Source organism: Bos mutus, chromosome 28, assembly GCF_027580195.1.
Source record: "Bos mutus isolate GX-2022 chromosome 28, NWIPB_WYAK_1.1, whole genome shotgun sequence".
NCBI classification, from domain to species: Eukaryota; Metazoa; Chordata; class Mammalia; order Artiodactyla; family Bovidae; genus Bos; species Bos mutus.
The window spans coordinates 6,439,638-6,460,597 of record NC_091644.1 but is presented as its reverse complement, the minus strand read 5'-3'; positions in this window follow the sequence as shown (position 1 = coordinate 6,460,597).

Here is a 20,960-nt window from a genome sequence, read left to right as displayed (position 1 = left end):
TATAAAAAAAACAGTTAAAAAATGGGCAGAAAACCTAAATAGACATTTTTCCATGTAAGATATACAGATAGCCAATAGGCACATAAACAGATTACCAGCATCACTAATTATGTAAGTCAAAACCACCATGAGATGTCACCTCACACATGTCAAAATAGCTATTAGCACATGTTGGCCAGGATGTGGAGAAAAGTGAAGCTTAGTGTACTGTTGATGGAATTGTGAATTGGCGCAGTCACTAGGGAAAGCAATGTAGAGATTCCTCATTAAAGTGAAAATGGAATTACCATATGATCCAGCAATTCCTCTGTTGGATATATTATCTGAAAAAAAAAAAACAGTAATTTGAAAAGATACATATGCCCTAATGTTCACAGCAGCATTATTTATAATAGACAAGATATGGAAGCAACCTAAATGTCCCTCAACAGATGAATAGATAAAGGAGATGTGCTATATATCCACATACACAAAGAAACATTACTCAGCCATGAAAAATAATGAGATTCTACCATTTGAAATAACATGGATGGATCTAGAGGATACTATGCTAACTGAAGTCAGACAGAGAAAGGTAAATACTGTGCACTATCACTTATTCGTGGCATCTAAAATTGAAAGAAACGGTTGAATATAACAAAACAGGAACAGACTCACAGATATAGAGAACAAACCAGTGGCAGCCAGAGGGAAGAGGGAAATGGGGGGAGGCAAGATCCAGGTGCAGGGGGTTAAGAGGTGCAAACTGCTGTGTATAAAAGAAATAAGCTACAGAATATATTATAAGCACAAGAAATGTAACCAATATTTTGTAATGCTCTTAAATGCAACATATTAAAAATTTTAATCACTAGGCAATACCCCTGAGATTATTGTTGCTGTTCAGTCACTTAGTCGCATCCTACTCTTTGCAAGCCTATGGACTGCAGCACACCAGTCTTCCCTGTCCTTCACCATCTCCCAGAGTTTGCTCAGACTCGTATCCTTTGAGTCGGTGATGCCATCCAACCATCTTGTCCTCTGAAACCAGTATAATATTGCAAAGAAACAAAACAAAACAGAACTACAATTAAAAGGAAAAGAAAACACTTCAGCAACCAACCATGCTTTTCTCAGTCCTCACTATGCAAGGCGCCTGCCATCACTTCACGCTCCCTACTCTGAACACTACGGACATTACACCACATTACCTTGGGGAATCTTTTTTACTCTAATCCAACCATCCTATTTATTCCTCAGACACAAATCTGTCCCCCTAAATATACTTGGTGGTAAGTTTCAATATCAGCACAAATGAAGGGGAACACAGGCAGAACTTCATAGCTAATCCGAGAACTGGGTTACAGCCAAAAGCAGGTCACTGGGAAGGAAACCATCCGAGGCAAAAGCCTGACCTGTGAGCACAGTCAGGGTCTGAGAAGAGTTAAGGGCTCAGGAGAGAGAAGGCTCCACGGCTACTCCTGACACACGTCGGAGGCTCCTGAGGGCCAGCACCCGGCTCCCACAGAATTATAGAACAAGCTCAGACACAGAGGCTTCCCTGTGGCCACAGACGGCACCACCACCCCCTAGACGCTCTGCCCACTAACCTGCCCGTCGTCCTTGACTCCTCTTTGTTCTCATCCCGCATCCAGGCCAATTGCAGGTCCTGCTTCTTCTGTGTCCAAACTTGCCTGGACCTGGCCAGCCCCTTGACACACTCACTGTACTTAAAATAAAGCCCACACCCCTTCCCAGGGCCCACGAGGCCCCATTCTCTTTCCACCAACAAGCTAAGCTAGTTACCTCAGGCCTCAGCACAGGCACCTACAGCCTGGACCCTCTTCCCCAGATTGTTCCCCGGCTTTCCCCCTCACCTGGTTCCTCTCCAGGAATCCCACCTCAGATACACCTCATCTTTAATGAGAATCTTCAGTAACATACAAACGTAGCAACAGTTGCATAGCACCCCTGAAGCAGCCTTACCTACTTCAGTAATTATCAACCCTGGCCAATCTGGTTTTGCTGATACTCTCACGGTTGATTCTTGTGAAGCAAATCCCAGACATCCCTCCATGTCCTGTGTAAACATTTCACTCTCTCTTACAGAGAAACTGTGTCTCTAAAAGACAGGACAGGTCACCTACTCCTAAGCAGCTGTGCCTTCCACTCCTTCCCTGTCCCTTCCCTTGTTTACTGACATCACAACACTTTTAGCTCTGACATTTTTTGTTCATTGTTTGTGACTTTATTGTCTGTCTCCATCTCTAGTCCCACAAATGTCAGGCCCTTGAGAGCAGGGCCTCTGTCTGCTTTGTTCCCTTTTAATATCTGCTGCTGCTAAGTCACTTCTTCGTGTCCAACTCTGTGCGACCCCATAGACGGCAGCCCACCAGGCTCCCCCATCCCTGGGATTCTCCAGGCAAGAACACTGGAGTGGGTTGCCATTTCCTTCTCCAGTGCATGAAAGTGAAAAGTGAAAGTGAAGTCGCTCAGTGGTTTCCGACTCTTCGCGACCCCATGGACTGCAGCCTACCAGGCTCCTTAGTCCATGGGATTTTCCAGGCAAGAGTACTGGAGTGGGGTGCCACTGCCTTCTCCGCTTTTAATATCAGTGCCCTTTATTAATATAACAACTATAAATGGAGTACAACCTTTAAATTTTGTGAATCACCATATTGTACACTTGGAACTTAGGTAATATTATATATCAACTGTATTTAAATAAAGTTTAAAAAAACAAAACACTAGAGCTCAGTGCTTGGGACATGGTACATGTCAGAAGAAAAGTTGCTTCTGCCCAAGTGTTAGCTCTGCTTCCAAGGGCAAACAGAATGGGAAATACAAATGAATGGACATGTCCAATGACAATTTTGTGTGGTTTTTGTTTTTGTTTTTAGGAAAAAGACCCATCTCTATCAATAACGAAAAATTAACTTGCCCAGGACATAGATTTGACAAGGCTGGACAGTAAGTATTTAGGGTTGGGGGGCGATTGGGCCAAGAATGTAGGAAGTCACCTCTGCTGGGCAACACATATCTGTCTCAGAACAGCTCAGGGCATCATCCTCACCTAGCCTGGTTGGTGGTCCCTCAAGGAGCTCAGGGACCCGCTGTGGCCCAGGCTCTGCATAGGGAAGGATTCAGAAGTTGTACAACCAGGGATGGTAACTTTGCTCCAGACAGCTTTTCCAAGGGACTCCAACATATTCTGTGCATACAGAGGAGTCAGGATGGTGACACAGTACAGCTGTTCCTGGTCACTTAGCTCATGGCCAGGAGGACATCTGACTCCACTCAGGACTCCTCACTGTGTGATAATCTTCACTGCAGAGGTCAATCTCATGGTGCTTGGGGATAAACTCCCCTTACCCCTGCTGACTGCTCCCTGATAGCCCCAAATGGCTGCTAGTCAAAATCATTACTGTGAGAGAGCTATGGACTGAGCCAAGGGCTGTGTCTTTGATCTGTTGGTTACCCTCTGCCTTTCTGTGCTTTAGGGAGGTTTTCATTGATTACAGCCTGAACAATGGCGTCAACTTTGTAGATGAAGACTTGAAAATTGCTGGCAAGGATTGTGGGAGTGACAGGGTGGGGCTGCAAGGACCTCAGTGGACGGGGGGGAAAATGGAGGAACACAAAACCTGGGAAGCAGAGGTAAGTGGAGCAAAATTCCTTGGGAAAGGCCAAGCGAGTAGTTTATGAGACAGGCGTCTCAGGCAGCATCCCATTGCCAGATAGGTGCCCTTAACCCTTCATCAGGTTTATAAAAATCACAGCAAATCCTTCTACAAGAACACCTAGGTTGAAGGCATCTGTCCAGGCCTTGCAGAAACTCTACCCTCTCTGTGAACCACGTGTCACTGAAGGCACTTCAAAGGGACCAATTCAAGCTCTAAGCAACTCCACAAATGGTGTTGATGTTCTGCCCACCCTGGACCCACCACACCACCTCCCCTGGCCAGGCCTTGTGGTGGGGAGCTCAAGGCTCCAGCCTGGATTCCATCCAGAGTGAGGGTAAGAAGCTGGGAGACAGATTCCAAGCCCTCTGAGCCCCTTAGGCCCTCCAAATCTGGGTCCCAGACCCAGGAGTCTGGAGGGTTGGAGAGCTGTGGCCATGATCAGTCAGAGTGTGTCTTCACTGCGTGGGTGCAGCAGCAGGCAGGGCTCTGAACACACTCATGACCATCACAGCCCCGGCCTCCCAAGTCTGTTTGGGGAACATTGGTGGTCACTTTGCAGAAGTCATCAGCCTCCCTTCTGCCTCTCCTCCTTTCTCACGCTCCTCCACTGCCCCTCTCTGCAAACTGGCTCTGACCTCTGCAGGGGGGCTCTGCCCTCTGTTCCTGGGGAGCTGGCAGGGCTGTGGGGAGGGTGGGGCTCAGCTCAGGAGGAGGAAACCGGGAACAAAGTGCTGCTCCCAGGGGCTGCTTTTCCCAGGTCTACGGCATCCAGGCTGCTTAGCCTGGAGCAGCCCGGTATGGGCAACAACAGAGCCTGTCACTTTGGAGTGAGGTTTCTTCAAGAAGAGGGATTCTGTGCTTAATCCCACTGCCCTTTTGTCTAGTGCCAGCTGGTGAGGGTTCTCGCAGTGTGACAGTCCCCGTATGTGTCTGTGTCCTCTGCTCCCTGTCCATCTTCCTGGGGACCTGAGACCAAACCCCCACATTTCCCAACCAGGAGTCTTGCCACCTGAGGACCACCCATCTACAGGCACATTGAGAAGAGAACTCAGGAGCCACCTCTGGCACTGGGCCCAGCACAGGGTCACCCAGAGACTGCCGTCTCCTGAGCACAGGCTCACTCTTTCCCTTTCCCTTCTGCTTCTCTCCAGCAAAGCCCCTGATGGAGAGAAGGGCTGGGCAGTGCAAGTCCATGGATGCAGCTCACTCACCCTTGGCTATGAACAACAAGAGCACAGAGCCCATTCCTTAAGGTCCCATGTGGACCTGGCCTGTGCCGGAACTTTCTATAGCCTCTTTCTAATGCATCAAATACCACTAACTTCCTCAGCACAGACATGGAGATAGAGCTCTGTTCAGAGAGAGGAGAGAGTAGCTTTGCCCAAGGTCACAGAGCTGGGAAGCAGGGGAGAGAGGCTAGTGGCACTGTGGTCCCTGTAGATGAAGCAACCCGAGGGCAGGTGGTCCTGGGTAGACCAGGAGACCCAATGTGGGAAATGGTTGGTGGGTGCCTGGGAAGAGATCACCCTGGCCAACCTCAGAATCCTGGTATGTGTGCCTTCCATAGGTTAAGCCTTCAGAGCCCACTGTTGTATCAACAATGATCACACTGCCCACAGTTATCATGATAAGGACCATAGTGCCTACTGTTGTCTTGACAACCACAGTACCTACTGTTGCCACAACAACAAGCACACCACCTACCACTGTCACAATGACCAGAGTATCTACCACTGTCACGACTACAAGCACGGTACCTACCACTATCACAAGGATGACCACAGCGAGTACGTTTGTTCCAGAGGAGATGACAGTGCCTGAGGTGGTCCCAGAAGATGAGAGTGAACTTCCTGAAGTAGTCCCAGAAGATGAGACCACATTTCCTCAGGTGGTCCCAGAAGAGGAGACATTTCCTCAAGTGGTCCCAGAAGATGAGACCACATTTCCTCAGGCGGTCCCAGAAGATGAGACCACATTTCCTGAGGTGTTCCCAGAAGAGGAGACCACATTTCCTGAGGGGGTCCCAGAAGATGAGACCACGTTTCCTCAGGTGGTCCCAGAAGAGGAGACATTTCCTCAAGTGGTCCCAGAAGATGAGACCACGTTTCCTCAGGTGGTCCCAGAAGAGGAGACATTTCCTCAAGTGGTCCCAGAAGATGAGACCACGTTTCCTCAGGTGGTCCCAGAAGAGGAGACATTTCCTCAAGTGGTCCCAGAAGATGAGACCACATTTCCTGAGGTGGTCCCAGAAGATGAGACCACATTTCCTGAGGTGTTCCCGGAAGAGGAGACCACATTTCCTGAGGTGGTCCCAGAAGATGAGACCACATTTCCTGAGGTGTTCCCAGAAGAGGAGACTACATTTCCTCGGAGGTTCCCAGAAAATGAGACCACATTTCCTCAGGTGTTCCGAGAAAATGAGGCCACATTTCCAGAGGTGTCCCCAGAAGATGAGACCACATTTCCTGAGGTGATCCCAGAAGAGGAGGCCACATTTCCTGAGGTGTTCCCAGAAGAGGAGATCATATTCTCCGAGGCGTTCCCAAAGAAGGAGACCACAGTGCCCACCACTGTCGCAGAGGAGACCACAGCACCCATGGTTGTGCCAGAGGAAGAGCCCACCATGCCTAACATTTCCCCAGAAGAGGAGACCACAGTGCCCACCATTGTCACAGAGGAGACCACAGCACCCATTCTTGTGCCTGAGGAGGAGACCACCATGCCTAACATTTCCCCAGAAGAGGAGACCACGGTGCCCACCATTGTCACAGAGGAGACCACAGCACCCATGGTTGTGCCAGAAGAAGAGCCCACCATGCCTAACATTTCCCCAGAAGAGGAGACCACAGTGCCCACCATTGTCACAGAGGAGACCACAGCACCCATTCTTGTGCCTGAGGAGGAGACCACCATGCCTAACATTGCCCCAGAAGAGAAGACCACGGTGCCCACTACTGTCGCAGAGGAGACCACAGCACCCATTCTTGTGCCTGAGGAGGAGACCACCATGCCTAACATTTCCACAGAAGAGAAGACCACGGTGCCCACCATTGTCACAGAGGAGACCACAGCACCCACGGTTGTGCCAGAGGAGGAGACCACCATACCTGAGTTTTTCCCAGAGGGGGAGATAATAATACGTGGGACTGTCCCAAAGAAGATTTCCTTAATGCCCAAGGTTGTCAGCCATAACCTGCTTTACAGAAATCCTCTCTGGGTCCCGGTGCTCATCTCAGCCCTGTTCCTGTCCCTCTTCCTGTCGCTGCTTGTCTGCATCTGCTGTCACAAGTGGGTGAGTGATCCCTGCCTGAACAGCCTGTCCCCAGCCCTTACCAACCTCCCCCTTGGGTAGGTGCCTGCCTCATGATCCTGTGGACAGGTTCCTATCAGCTCTGGAGCCCTCACACCAGCAAAAAACAGTCTGTGCCATGCTTTTACCTTCATAGGAAGGTGGTCCATGAAGGGGAAAAGGGATTCCAGATGTCCTGAAACCACAGATGCCCCACAGTGGTCAGGATTCTGAAAAACTCAAATGAACAAAAGCCTACGGAGTTTCTGCTATTGGGGGAAGAAGAGGATTCTCCAGGGGCACTTGTGGCCCCAAGGGAGAAGGATGCTGGCCTGGAGGCTGCTAATCTTGGGGGCGCTGTGCCTTTGAAAACAGCATGGATCCCCACCCATCTCTGGTACCTTAGTCACTCCTTCATCAGTCATCACTAAGTTACCAGGATGTGCAGGACCTCATGCTGGGCACGGAGGCCCAGAAATGAAACGGCTGTTGTCATTGCCCATAGAAGCTCACTGGCTGGTGTATAGCCTGCTATTGGTACCTGGAGGGCTGAGGATAAACGTCACCTTCAGACCGTGTGGCAGACACATTGATGATGATAAAGGATAAAGACTGAGCCTGGGGCGGGAAAGAAGGGGAGGGAAGTGGGAGGGTGGGGAATGTTCTCCTGTCTTCATATGATGTCGTTTGCTGTTGAAAGCTCCCAGGTGGGGCCTGTACCAGGGAACAGGAGCCTTAGTCTGTCCCCCTGTTGACCCTACACAAAGCTATTGATTACCCTTTGAAAACTGAGGAGGCTGAGGCTCAAGGAGGTGGAACCTGTTACCCATGGATGCTCAGGCCTTAGGCATCTAGGTTGACACCCCAGTGCAGATGTTTGTCCCCCTGGTGTTCCTGAGCAGGGTTCCCTCCTGTCTGAAAGGCTGAGCTAGAGCCCTCCATGGCCCTTCCAGCTGTGTTTGTGTCTTTAACATCCTAGATCGTCAAGAAGCCACCACCAGCCCAGAAACCAGAAAAGGTGAGTGGTACGTTTGGCCCTAAAGTTGTCAGCACACCTGCCGCACACACTGCTCTCCACGGAGAGGCCCCCTGATGTGTATGGAGACATGTCCTCCCCTCCCCTAACTCCTACCCGGAGAGGCCCCCTGATGTGTATGGAGACATGTCCTCCCCTCCCCCAACTCCTACCCGGAGAGGCCCCCTGATGTGTACGGGGATATGTCCTCCCCTCCCCCAACTCCTAACCACCTGGCCAGAGAGAACAAGCAGAAAGAATATGGTGACAGAGGGAAGGGAGGGACTCCAGAGAGGATGTGAGACTCACAAAATGTCATCCAGACAATGCCGTTACCCAACACCCAACATGGCCTGATCTAGGGCCTTTGGTACTAAATCAGCATGTGGGGTAGCCTGTTTCAGGAACAGCTATGATCCATCCTGGAATCAATGGGCTTTTTGTCATTCCCGAAGGACTGTTTGTAGGATGGTCCTTCCCAAGACTCAGGTGACCTTTTGGAAAAGGATCCTCAGGTTTCAGAGACCTGGACCCCCTCCCTGAGCTCTGATATATTTTTGGCTCCATTTCCTTGTTCTTCATCCCTGGCTCATGTCAGGGTTAGGGTCTTGGTGGGGCTGGCATTTGGGGACTACGGGGCTGAGGAGGGCGGAGGGAGTCTTGCCTGGCATCAAGTTGTGAGGGAAGGGCAGCCAGGGTGAGCACAGAGACCAAGGGTCAGGTGAGGAGGCTGTGGCAGACCAGATGGGGACCCAAACCAGGCCCCATAAGTAGTAATTAGGGCAGGGACTCATGTCCTAAGATAGAGGGGCCTGGGTCTGATGTCTACTGGCAAACAGGGTCTCTGCAGGGCTGGCATAGCACTGGCTGCAGTGGGGCCTGGGGGGCTGGACCTGCCCACGGCGGGTGAGGGCAGCCCTATCCCCTGCTTCTGCCACACCCCTGACAGCCGCCGTCACATGGCGCAGCCTCACACCCGGCCTCTCCTGCAGGGGCGCCTCCGGGAACCAAGGGGACAGGGTAGAGTTTGCTGATGTTTTGAGATATATTTAAACTGAAAGGAGTTGTGTGTTTTCACATGGAGGCCACTCTCTTTCTGTGCCAGGTACTGTTCATTGGTCCCTGATTCTCCAGCAAACATTTGCTGAGTGGCCGGTACTTGACAGTACCGGGGAAGCAGAAAACCTGTGTCTGCACCCAGGAGCTGCTGGACAAGGACTCAGTTATTTTCTCTTTCCAGAAGCCACCCCCCGAGCAGGGATATACTGCAGTGGTTATCCCTTGCTGTGAGTGCCAAGGAGACAGGATAAGACGGATGGAGGTGAGAAGTACCCTTAGGAAATGAAGAACAATGCCCTCCAAACTGGGGGGTGGGAGGAAGGGGGAGCCAGTTCCTGCAGCAGAGGCCTGGACTTCAAAATCCTAGATGAGTGGAGATGAGTTTATGGGCAGCGTATCTTGGACCGGGGTCTTCCCCCTGAAATGGGCTCAGTATTCTGGATGTTGATGATTGGCTCACAAGCAAACAATCCCTAGTTCTCACAAAGGTTATCATCAACTTTAGCAATTGCCTGTGTTTTGCTGATCAGTGACTGGATGAACGAAAATAAACTAAATTACAAGAACCTCATATAGGTCAATAACAAATATTTCTGAGCCCAGATCTTACCACCATTAAACAGCCCGGAAGGACCCACAGTTCCTGTCTGCTAAGTGAGGGAGGGAGAGAGCTCACTGCATTGTCCTCGGGCACCTGAGATGGGGTAACAAGGGCCACACGAAGGAGGAAACCCGAGGGCTCTTCCCTCTTCCCAGTGACTGAGATCCGCGCTGGCAGGAGGCTGAGAGAGGACAGGGACTCAGGAGGGCCGCAGGTGGCAGGTGCGAGGAAGAAGGAACCACCATCTCTGGTTCACTTTGCCCTTCTCCTCCTGGTCCTGCCTCTGTCCCTGTGGGTCCATTGCTTCCTCCCGGGAGCTTCAGATGGCAGCTGGAAGGCCAGCCCCACGTCTCCCCTGACAGTCACTGTGGGGGCCCAGGAAAGCCAGAGCTCACCTTCCAAGGGGGAGGAAGCCACCTGCCAGGGACTTATTCCCACTCAGAGGCCCGGCCCCGCATCCTACCTCCACCAGGTCCACTTTCTGGCCTGTGCTTCGTTTTCCTCATCTTTCTCTTTCTCCCCAGTATCAGGACCCTTCCCCCTGAGCAGGGAGTGGGTCTCTCCCCAGCCTCTCCCTCTCTGTCCCCAAATGCAGGCCCTCTTCCCCCTCCTTCATCTCCTGCCTGGTCCCCATGCCCACCATGTTTCTCCTTGAGGACCTCTCCTTGGCTACTGCGCACCTCCTCCAACCTTTGACATTAGTTTTAGGATTTTTTGTTTTTGTTTTTGTTTAAAAAAAAAAAAAAACTCCTCCTACACCTAAAGCATGGATTTTTTCCAGAATCCAATTCAGTCTGTGACCCACAGAGTCCATCTCCCAACAAACACAGGTTTCCCAGCCCCCTGCCCCAGGTGAGGCCTGCAGCACTGCCTCAGCCAGTGTGTGGGGACACAGCCCTGGGGACTCGTGGGAGATGGAGGAGATGCTGCTCATCTGGAGGCAGCGTCTGTGCCTGTAGCTTCCTCACAACCACATCTTCTTTGCAGGGAAAACTGGATGTTTTTTATAACTTTCTTCAGCGCAGCAGCCTGGTGCCATTGATGCAGTGTCCAAGCAGGGACATGGTAAGCAGGACACAGGGGATGCTCTCTGTGGGCTGGGGTCTTGGTTTTGCCCTTGACGGTTGCTCCCTGGGACTGTAAGTCAGAGAACCCTGTCCCAGAATCTGCCAAAAGGAACACCCCAGAAGTGGAGACCTGGAGGTCATGAGCCTCCAGACGATTCTCCATATGGCACCCAGGCATTTCCCCTTCATCTTTATCAAGGATGTCAGCTCCTTTCTTCTCCAGAGCAATGCCTAGAACTCCCAATCCTGAGTGAAAAGATCTGGAGAGGCCTATTTGCCTCTCATCCACCCCCTCCCCACTACCCACCCACACCTATGGGACTGCTAGCTGCACCCCACCCATGAGATCTTCCTGAACTGGTCACCCAAGTGCCAGCAATGGTGAGACATGGTGACAGCCTCTCCCCAATGTTGTCGGGCCAACACTGACTGCATTTAGCAGGTAGCAAAGATGACCTCCTGTGTCACTGCCTGTGACAATGGGGAGAAGCCAGATTGTTCCAGTTGTCATCCTTGGAACAATAATGCTGGGTAATTCTACTGTGCTCTTTCTGTGGGTCAGTTGCTCAGCTAAAAACTTTACATGTTCTCATTGCTTTAATACTCCCAATAACTGTATAGGTAGATACTACTATTATCCCAGCTATACTGACCCACAGAGAGGCTGAGTGACTTGACTAAGTCACAAAGGCTGGGAGGAGCACAGTTAGACTTGAATTCTGAGCCTGGCTCTACCCTTCTCACTGCTCTGTCCCCCATTTGGGGTCAGTACTCATGATCTCATGGTGCCTGCCCACAAACCACCAGAGGTTGCCCTTCCCAGCTCCCTGGGACCCAAGGAGGGCAATGGTTTGCCTGGAAATCAATTGCCTGGCCGTTCCAAACTCAGACCCTTTCTACAGACCAGACCAGGGTCCTGGAGGACATTGCGGAGCCTGAGTCTTTAATGAGGGCTGCATTGGTCACCTTCCCTGAATCAAACACTGGCTCTTGATGACTGGGAACTTGGGCATTTAGAAACTGTAGTCAGGCCAGAAAGCCTCTGGACACTGCTACTGAAACATCTGAGGCATTGCTCACACCCAGCAGAGACAGAGGTGCCAGAGGAGCCAGCGTTCCTATGGCTCTCAGTCCTGGGTTTGCTTGCCTGGAAGCCCCATTCTCCACCTGATTCTCCTGGAACCTCTCCCCAGAACCACAGCCTCATTATGCTCACAAGAGCCCCATGCCAGCATCATGCCTCAAACAGTAGAGACAACCACCCAGAGATGCTCAGTCAGGAGCACGAAGGCAGAGCAAGACACCCGATGGGAAAACACCAGAAGTAGCCTTCCTGCCCAGAGCACAGGTCTCTGAACGGTCACAGTCCCAGGGCTGCTCTGTGAAGCTCAGGTTGGGATGGCAGAGTGGTGGATTAGGGAACTCGTATCCACCCAGGGCTCTGCTCGGCCCCTGCAACACCAGCTCTCAAGTCTGCCCATTAGTCTCTCTGGGTTCACAGTGATTTGTGTGCTTCCTGGAGGCAAAACGGAGGCCTGAGAAATCAGGGAAGCTGCCAAGGCCACCCAGAGAGTAAGCAGCAGCAGCCAGAGCTGGCTGAAACCAACCCTGCTCATCCTGAGAGGGGCTGGGAGCCTGTGAGTATGCCTGGTGGATGTGACCCCTCCCATTCCTCTCCCCACCTCCCATTTGACCTTATCCCTCCCAACCATACTCCTGGGGCTCCCAGTGTTATAGGATATATTTGGATACCTCCAGTATTCCAGTGGATGTAGGAGTCCTGATTTCTTTCTTGAAGTCTTTGGTGCTCTGGTCCCAGGCCTTAAAGTAAATCATGGTCTAAGTGACAGGGTGTCAGCTGGGATCTACGGTCTCTGCAGGCCAGAATCAGCTCCCAGTCTCACCCCTGAATGTACAGCAAGAGAGACACAGCCAGGCCGTGTGGACACGGTACCCATCTTCGTGACCTTCCATGCACTATGGCATCAGTCACTTACTGTTAGCTTCTGTGAAATGACAGTGTCTGTCTACTCTCCCACCTGCTAATCTCCAGAGGAAGTTTTCTGATAGTGGACCCTTTCAGAATACACAATTCCCTGAGGTTCCAGTAGAGAACTCTTCAGCTTCTGGAGTATGATCCTTGGTTCCTGGCCCTCCTCCCTCTATAAGACAGTATGGCAGCACATAAATCCCTCTCTGCTTCCATAGGCACATTGCCTTGTTTTCTAGGGCGCATCTCCCTTTGCTTCTCTGTCACGGGACCCTTTGATCACATGTAGGGCCCCCCTGCCAGATAACCTAGGATAGTTCCCCCATCTCAAGAATCTTAACCACACCTGCAAAAGCCCTTTTGCAATATAACCTACAACATCCATCGGTGCAAAGGATGAGAACCTGGATATATTCAGGGCCATTATTCAAGCCACCATAGAAAACCACTGGACTAGAAGCTTACTTCAGAGCAGGGACTATTTTATTGGGCACCTTGCATCCTTGGCTGCATATAATGAACTGAGGGATATGAAGGCATGAAGGTGTGTGGAGTGATCATAGCATGGATCACTCCAAGAAAAGTCCACACTCGGGCGTTGTGGCTCAAAGTGTACTCCTAAGTTCTGGCTGCTTTGGTTGCCAGTGAGATTTTGAGGGTTAGGGCGGACCCTGTGGTCCTGGAGGACCCTCCCACTGGAAGTGACCCAGGTGTCTGGGAAAGACCAAGGTGTCCTTCCTTCTCTCCACTATGCTGTCTCACAGAGCGTGGAGACATTTCTCTCTCTGTCTGCATCTCTTGGTGTTAGTGCCCAGTTGTTGCCAGCTGCCAGAGTGCTGAGGGCACTCCGTCTGGCAATCTGGCCTCTTCAGCTGGGAGTCTTCCACTGGGCGGGAGCTGGAGACAAGGAGGAAATGACAGGAAAGTCGGGGGCAGTTGCTTGCTACAGACAGACTACACTGGCCCAAAAGATCTGTGCCAATGTTCACCCAAACCCAGGGGCCCATGCGTTTCCACAGCCCATCACCATTGAGGGTTGTGGTGAGGATTCATCCCTTTGGCATACACTCACCAAGAGAACCTGGACCTTACTGGGGCTACAGTGGCAATCAGCCCTTGTCCTTAGCGCACAGGCTCCCAGGCCAGGAGGAAGCAGACCAGGTCAACACGAGAGCAAAGGGAGATGAGAGTCAGAACAACAACGCCTGAACAGAGTCTAGAAGCAGCAGTGCAGACTGGGGGCTAGCACCTAGGAAGAGGAAGGGCATCCAGAAAGTCTGCCCTGGAGATCCTGACGGGCCCTGAGTCTGCTCCCCTTAAGCCAAGGAAACACAGTGACCTCACCTCTCCCCTCCTCTTTTCTCTACAGGGAAGGTGCATCAGCTTCACCTTAGTGAATCCCCACTGTGCGCAAATGCTCTGCAGATCAAACATCTGCCTTCAACCCAGCCAGGAGTGCTTCCCCCTCAATATCAACTGCTCAGATCATCAATATCCCCCACCCATATGCCCTCAGCCACCCTCCAAGATGCTACCGCTGATCCCTCCCACTGCCCGGAAGCTTTGCAGAAGTAGTATGTCGCTCCCACCTCCATAACCCAACATCTGAGCACCAAAAGCCCACATTGTTAAGAGCCGTTTACGTACTGTAGTGGACATATATATTGTGTTTGGTTTACAGTCAAAAGGAGTTGGAATTTGTTGGTGATCAGCAAGACTGTATTTGGTGAGCCACTTCTCATATCACTCCGCTGTAAGAGAAGTATCTGTCCATATTGATGCTGCTAGGACAAAGCACTCTGGTGTCCTGTGAATGCAGAATGATGAGTCCAATTCCCCACAGTCAGTTCATCTGTTACCAAGGGCTAGAATGCATGCAGTTTTAGTCAAATTCTGCTCTTTGAAAATAGCCCAAAATATCTTTGAAGTATGAATACAATCCTGCCTCCACCACTCACTGGCTGCTACTTAATCTTTTGGCCAAGTTACATTATCTCCCTGTGCTTCTAATTCTTCATTGAAAAGATGGAGATAATGGTATCTTCTCTACAGGATGCCATGAGGTTGACAATAACTGCTGCAATGTGTTCAGCACAGGGCCAAGTCCCCGGTAAAGACTCAGGTGCTCAGTAGTTAATGTCACCCTTTTGTGCCCTGATAGACAAGAGGATGATGAATTCAGAGGTGTAAGAAGTGTCTTGGGAAGTCAGGAGAGCCAGAGAGAGAGGACTGCCTGACTGGTCTTTTTGGCTCTGGACACCAGCGTATGGGGTTGATACACACAGTCATTCTCTAAGGGGGCTGCTGACCATACATGGGCTCACATTCCAGGCCCATTGCCCACACAGCCTCCCAAATCTGCCATCAGAAAACGTCTTGGCACCTACTAATTCCTGCAGAAATGCTGGTTCCCTTCCTATACCCTTAATATTTCTCATAAAGGAAACCCTTGGTTCCCACCTTCCCAGTCTTTTCAAATCTACTCCTCTGCTGGTAGAGCCAGACGTCACAATCTTTCAGATTCATTTCCCTATAGACTCTGAATACCTAACCAAGTTTTCCTTTGACACTAATGTGCTTCAGGACTATTCATAGGCAAGAGTCTATTGCGAAAATCCCAGAACACAAGGTGAGACTTTAAAGCATCAGCCTAAACCACAGAGTCTGAGCAGGAAAGAGGAGATAGCTTACTCAAATGTGCACATATGCAAATCAGGGAGGTCAGGAAAACATGACATGACCCAAGGAAATGAATAAAGCTCTGATAACTGACCCTAAAGAAATGGAGTTGATTCATTGGAAAAGACTCTGATGCTGGGAGGGATTGGGGGCAGGAGGAGAAGGGGACGACAGAGGATGAGATGGCTGGATGGCATCACTGACTTGATGGACGTGAGTCTGAGTGAACTCCGGGTGTTGGTGATGGACAGGGAGGCCTGGCGTGCTGCGATACATGGGGTCGCAAAGAGTCGGACACGACTGAGTGACTGAACTGAACTGAACTGAACTGTCTAATAATCCCACAACTAACATCATCCTCAGTGGTGAAAAGCTGAAAGCATTTCCTCTAAGATCAGCAGCAAGACAAAGATGCTCATTCTAACCGCTTTTATTCACCATATTATTGGAAATCCTAGCCACAGCAGTCAGATAAGAAAAAGAAATAAAAGGAATTCAAGTCGGACAGGAAGAAAAACTGTCACTGTTGACAGACGACTCTATACCGTACACAGAGAGCCTAAAGATGCCACAGAACACTGCTAGAGTCCGTCATCAATGAAGTCAGTAAAGCTGCAGGATATAGAAATACAGAATGTTGCATTCTAATGAGGTGGATGAAACTGGAGCCTATTATACAGAGTGAAGTAAGCCAGAAAGAAAAACACCAATACAGTATACTAACGCATATATATCGAATTTAGAAAGATGGTAACGATAACCCTGTATACGAGACAGCAAAAGAGACACTGATGTATAGAACAGTCTTTTGGACTCTGTGGGAGAGGGAGAGGGTGGGATGATTTGGGAGAATGGCATTGAAATACGTATAATATCATACATGAAACGAGTCGCCAGTCCAGGTTCAATGCACGATACTGGATGCTTGGGGCTGGTGCACTGGGACGACCCAGAGGGATGGTATGGGGAGGGAGGAGGGAGGAGGGTTCAGGATGGGGAACACATGTATACCTGTGGCGGATTCATTTCGATATTTGGCAAAACCAGTACAATATTGTAAAGTTTAAAAATAAAATAAAATTAAAAAAAATACAGAATGTTGCATTTCTCCATACTAACAAAACTGCAAGAGAAATTAAGGAAATAATCCCATTATAATTGCATAAAAAAGAATAAAATACCTAGAAATACATCTGCCTATGGAGGTGAAAGACCTGTACTCAGAAAAGTATAAGACACTGATGAAAGAAACTGAAGGTAATACAAACAGATAGAAAGATGCATTGCGTTCACGAACTGGAAGAATTGCATGCACGTGTGCTAAGTCGCTTCAGTCATATCCAACTCTTTGCAACCCCGTGGACCCTAGGTAGCCTGGCAGTCTCCTCTGTCCATTGGACTCTCTAGGCAAGAATACTGGAGTGAGTTGCCATGCCCTTCTCCAGAGAATCTTCCAGACCCAGGGATCAAACTGGCATCTCTCACATCTCTCACATTGCATTGCCAAGCAGGTTCTTTATACTAGCACCATCTGGGAAGCCCATTGGAGGAATTAATCCTATGAAAATTACCATACTGCCCAAGGGAATCTACAGACTCAGTGCAATAGTTATCAAATACCAATAGCATTTTTCAAAGAATGAGAAAAAGTAATTTAAAAACTTTTGGAAACATAGAAGACCACAACTAGCCAAAACAACCTTGAGAAAGAAGAACAGAGTTGAAAGGTCATGTTCTCTGACTGGACTACACTACAAAGCTATAAAAAACTTGATAGCATTTTGCTAAGTGAAATTAAAAAACAGAGTAAGATAAATACTGTGTGATCTCACTTGTGTGTGGGATCTTAAAAAAAATAAAACCTCAGAAAAAGAGATTATACTTGTGGTTACTGGAAGTGAGGAGTTGGTAGGGGAGGAATCAAAAGAGGTTGTTCAAAAGATGCAAACTTCCAGTTACAAGATAAAATGGTACTTGGGATGTAATTTATAACATGATAACCACAGTCAACACTACTATATGGTATATTTGAATTTATTCAGACAATAGATCCTAAGAATTTTTTTATAGGAAAAAATATTCTTTTTCTATTTTTTGTATCTGGATGAGATGATGTATGTTAACTAACCTTACTATAGTAAGCATTTCACAATATATGTAAGTTAAACTACAACGCTGCATATTTTAAATGTTTATAATGTATGCTGCTGCTGCTGCTGCTGCTAAGTTGCTTCAGTCACATCCGACTCTGTGCGACCCCAGAGACGGCAGCCCACCAGGCTCCTCCGTCCATGGGATTTTCCAGACAAGAGTACTGGAGTGGGGTGCCATTGCCTTCTCCTTATAATGTATACGTTAATTATATCTCGTTAAAACTAGGGGGGAAAAAAGAATCTCAACTAATAAATACAAAATGAATAAAAAATTAGAAATCACTATTTTTACATGCTGTATAGCACAAGGACTCTACTCAATACTCTATAATTATACGGGAAAAGAACCTTAAAAAACGAGTGGGTGTATATGCGTGTAGAGCTGATGCACTTTGTTGTACATCTAAAACTAACACATTTTAAATCAACTACACTCCAATAAAAATTTTTTACAAAGAATCACCATTTGAAACCCTTAATGAAATAAAACAAATACCTATCATCAGGAGACACTTAAGCCATTAGCTGGAATGTTATTGGGGGACTTAACTATGAATTAAAACATTGTTGAGAGAAATTTAATTGTGGGGACAGGAAAACTTTATCCCATTGACCAATCTCAGTATCAGTAAAAATACAACTATCAAGTATCATGTGTCTCCTGGTGTGATGCAAAAGGAATAAAATCAACAACAACAGTTAACCTGAATCTCAGCAAGCTTCACACTCTAACCACTAGCTTATAGGAAATTTATGATAGAATAAAAAGTTATTATGAGGCTATAATGAAACAACCAAATTTAAAATATGGAAAAATTGTACAAAAATGACTCCTGTTTTTTTAACATAAATGGGGTGAAATAAAAGGAGGTCAAACTAAAAAAAAAAAATACTGGGTGAGTATAGCAGTAAATAAGCAAATTTCTTCAGAATAGCTATAGTCTAAAAACTCTATATTAAAAATGCCATTCCAATAGCATCAAAAATATAGTATATGTCAGGAAGGCACTTGACAGAAAAGGTCAAAACATTCAAAGGGAAATTCATAAGGAAGGTACTAAAAACAGCCCAAATAAATGAGGACATTGCCTTCTTCACTGATAGGAGTCCAGACCGCAGATTCAAATCCCTCAAAATATTTGCAGTCATTATAATAAAAAATTAGAGGATTTGGGGGAGAAGTAAGACATGTTCTACTTCTAAAATTTACGTGAGTGAATGGTCTTGTTATCTGAACAAGTCTCCATGCCTTACATGCAGTGAAACCCAACAACACCCAAGTGCCAGAGTTTAGAGCAAAGAAATGTTTATTGCAAGGAGACAGGTGACTCATGCCTTAGAAACCTCAAACTCCTCGAAAGCTTTCAGCAAAAACCCTTTGATAGAAAAAGTGAGGCAGGAGTGTGGCTAGTTGTTGCAAACTTCTTGGTGTCTGATCTTTTGTTCCTAAGGTCAGGTCACAATGTGACTGTAAGCCTCACCAAAATAAATATCGTTCTCCATTCTGACAAGGAAGGGAAGGGGAGGCATTTAATTCTGCCTCCTTGCCTCCTTTTAACTTTTAACACTTACCGAATCCCATAAGCAGAGACATCATTACCCCTCATTTTACTTGTTAAAGGTCTCAAGACTCGATTTTCATCCTCTGAGGTCCAAGCCCTGGCTAAGAGGAAGGTGTCTGTGCCTGGGCTAGTTACCCTGCCCGGGATATTCATCTAGCACCCAGTCTGGATCCTCCCGCCAGCATCCAGGTCTGGCTGAGGAAGCAGATCTCAGCTAGTGATGCCCTCAGACCCAGGTCTCCAGTCCCTGACCAGCTGTCATCACTGAGGGAGCCAGGAACCCAGGGCCCTGCTGGCCCTCAGGCTCCCAAGGCCACCCCAACGGGGCCTGTGACCCACGGATGCTGCTGCCACCAGAGGCCGCGGAGGTGGGATGGGGGCGGGGGCGGCCGCTGCTGCGGAGCCTGGGTCTGGTCAGTGGGCGGCCGTGATGAGGTCTCAGGAACTCTGCAGCACACAGCTCCCAGCCTACTGCCAGGCCCCCAGCTCACTCACTGGCCTGAGACCAGAGGGCCTGGAGGGCCCGAGGAGAGGGCCATGATCCACTTCTCATTGAACTCTCTGTCGTAAAGGCCTCTGGGCAGCTGACTAAGGGTCTCATTCTAACCATCTCAAACTAATGGTCACACACTAACGGCTGTGAGCCCAAGCCCATCCCACTACAGTTTTTGCATGTTTTTCCATGGAGCAGAGACAAGCCATCCTCTCTCAGCCCATTCTGGATTTCTGGTCCACAGAACTGTGAGCATAACAGAATAGTTTTTGTTTTGTCGTTCAGCTTGTGGTGGTTTTTATACAACATGGATAACTGGCATGTCCCTCATTTACAAGGGACTTTGACACCGTTGCAGGACTTTATTTCCCTTCTATATCATTCCATCTACTGGGTCACAGGAATGACCACTGTAACACCCGCCACTCCCAGTTCCTAGACGGCATCATGCTGGGGATGTCCTTATCTGAGCCACCTCTGCTCTGCCCTCTTTCAGTTGATAAAAAAGGCAGGATATCTCTAGCATTTTAATAGCTCCAAGAGACGATTTGGGACGAGGGACAAATGGAGGCCTCATCTTGCCGCCTCTCCAAAGATCCCCTGACTCCCCCCGGGATTGTCCACAGGCAGGACGCTGAGCAGAGCTGCAGGTCACAAAGTCACCATGCCAACCTTCCTGTCCCTCATAAGGGTCATCACAGGGAATTCTGCCCCCTGGGGCGGGGGAAGGGCCATCCGCCAAAGCCAGCCATCTTCACCTCTTCGCCCTCAGGGCAGGTACCAGACAAGGCTCACGCGACACTTTTGTGAAAGGGCTGGAGGGGACAAAGACCCTGGGAACGCACAGAGGCGGCGCAGGCTGCCGTCTGGGGTGGCCTTGAGTTGCCAGCACCCAGTGAGGCCGCAGAGGCAGCTGAAATAAATGGAGAGCTGGGGGCCTGGCATGCCGGGGCCCACGCTCTTCCTGCTACTGGTGCTGCCACCTCCGCCGCTGAGCTTGGGGAGCTTCCAGCACAGTGGTCCAGGCTGGAAAGACCTCCACCACCTCAGTGTGGACTGGGGGAAGCTCTATCGCCACCTCATCCAGAACTCGGGAAGCTTCCAGCACCGCCAGGGCCCCGGCACCTGGCACCGGAAGAGCCGGTCAAGAGAAGACAGGAATTCCTGCCACAGCTCATTTGACCTCTACTTCATCTTGGACATGTGAGTGGCCCTCCTGCCCTTGCCAGTGCCATTGGGTGGTGCTGTCTCTGATGTCAGCTTGGGCAGGACTTGGCTTAAATGGATGCCAGCTTCTCTGAGGGGAGAGGGCAGCGTAGCCTTGGTCAGACCCAAGTAACAGACCACTGTGGCCTCCTTGTCCTGAATCAGAAGGAATGCCCTAGGCCTT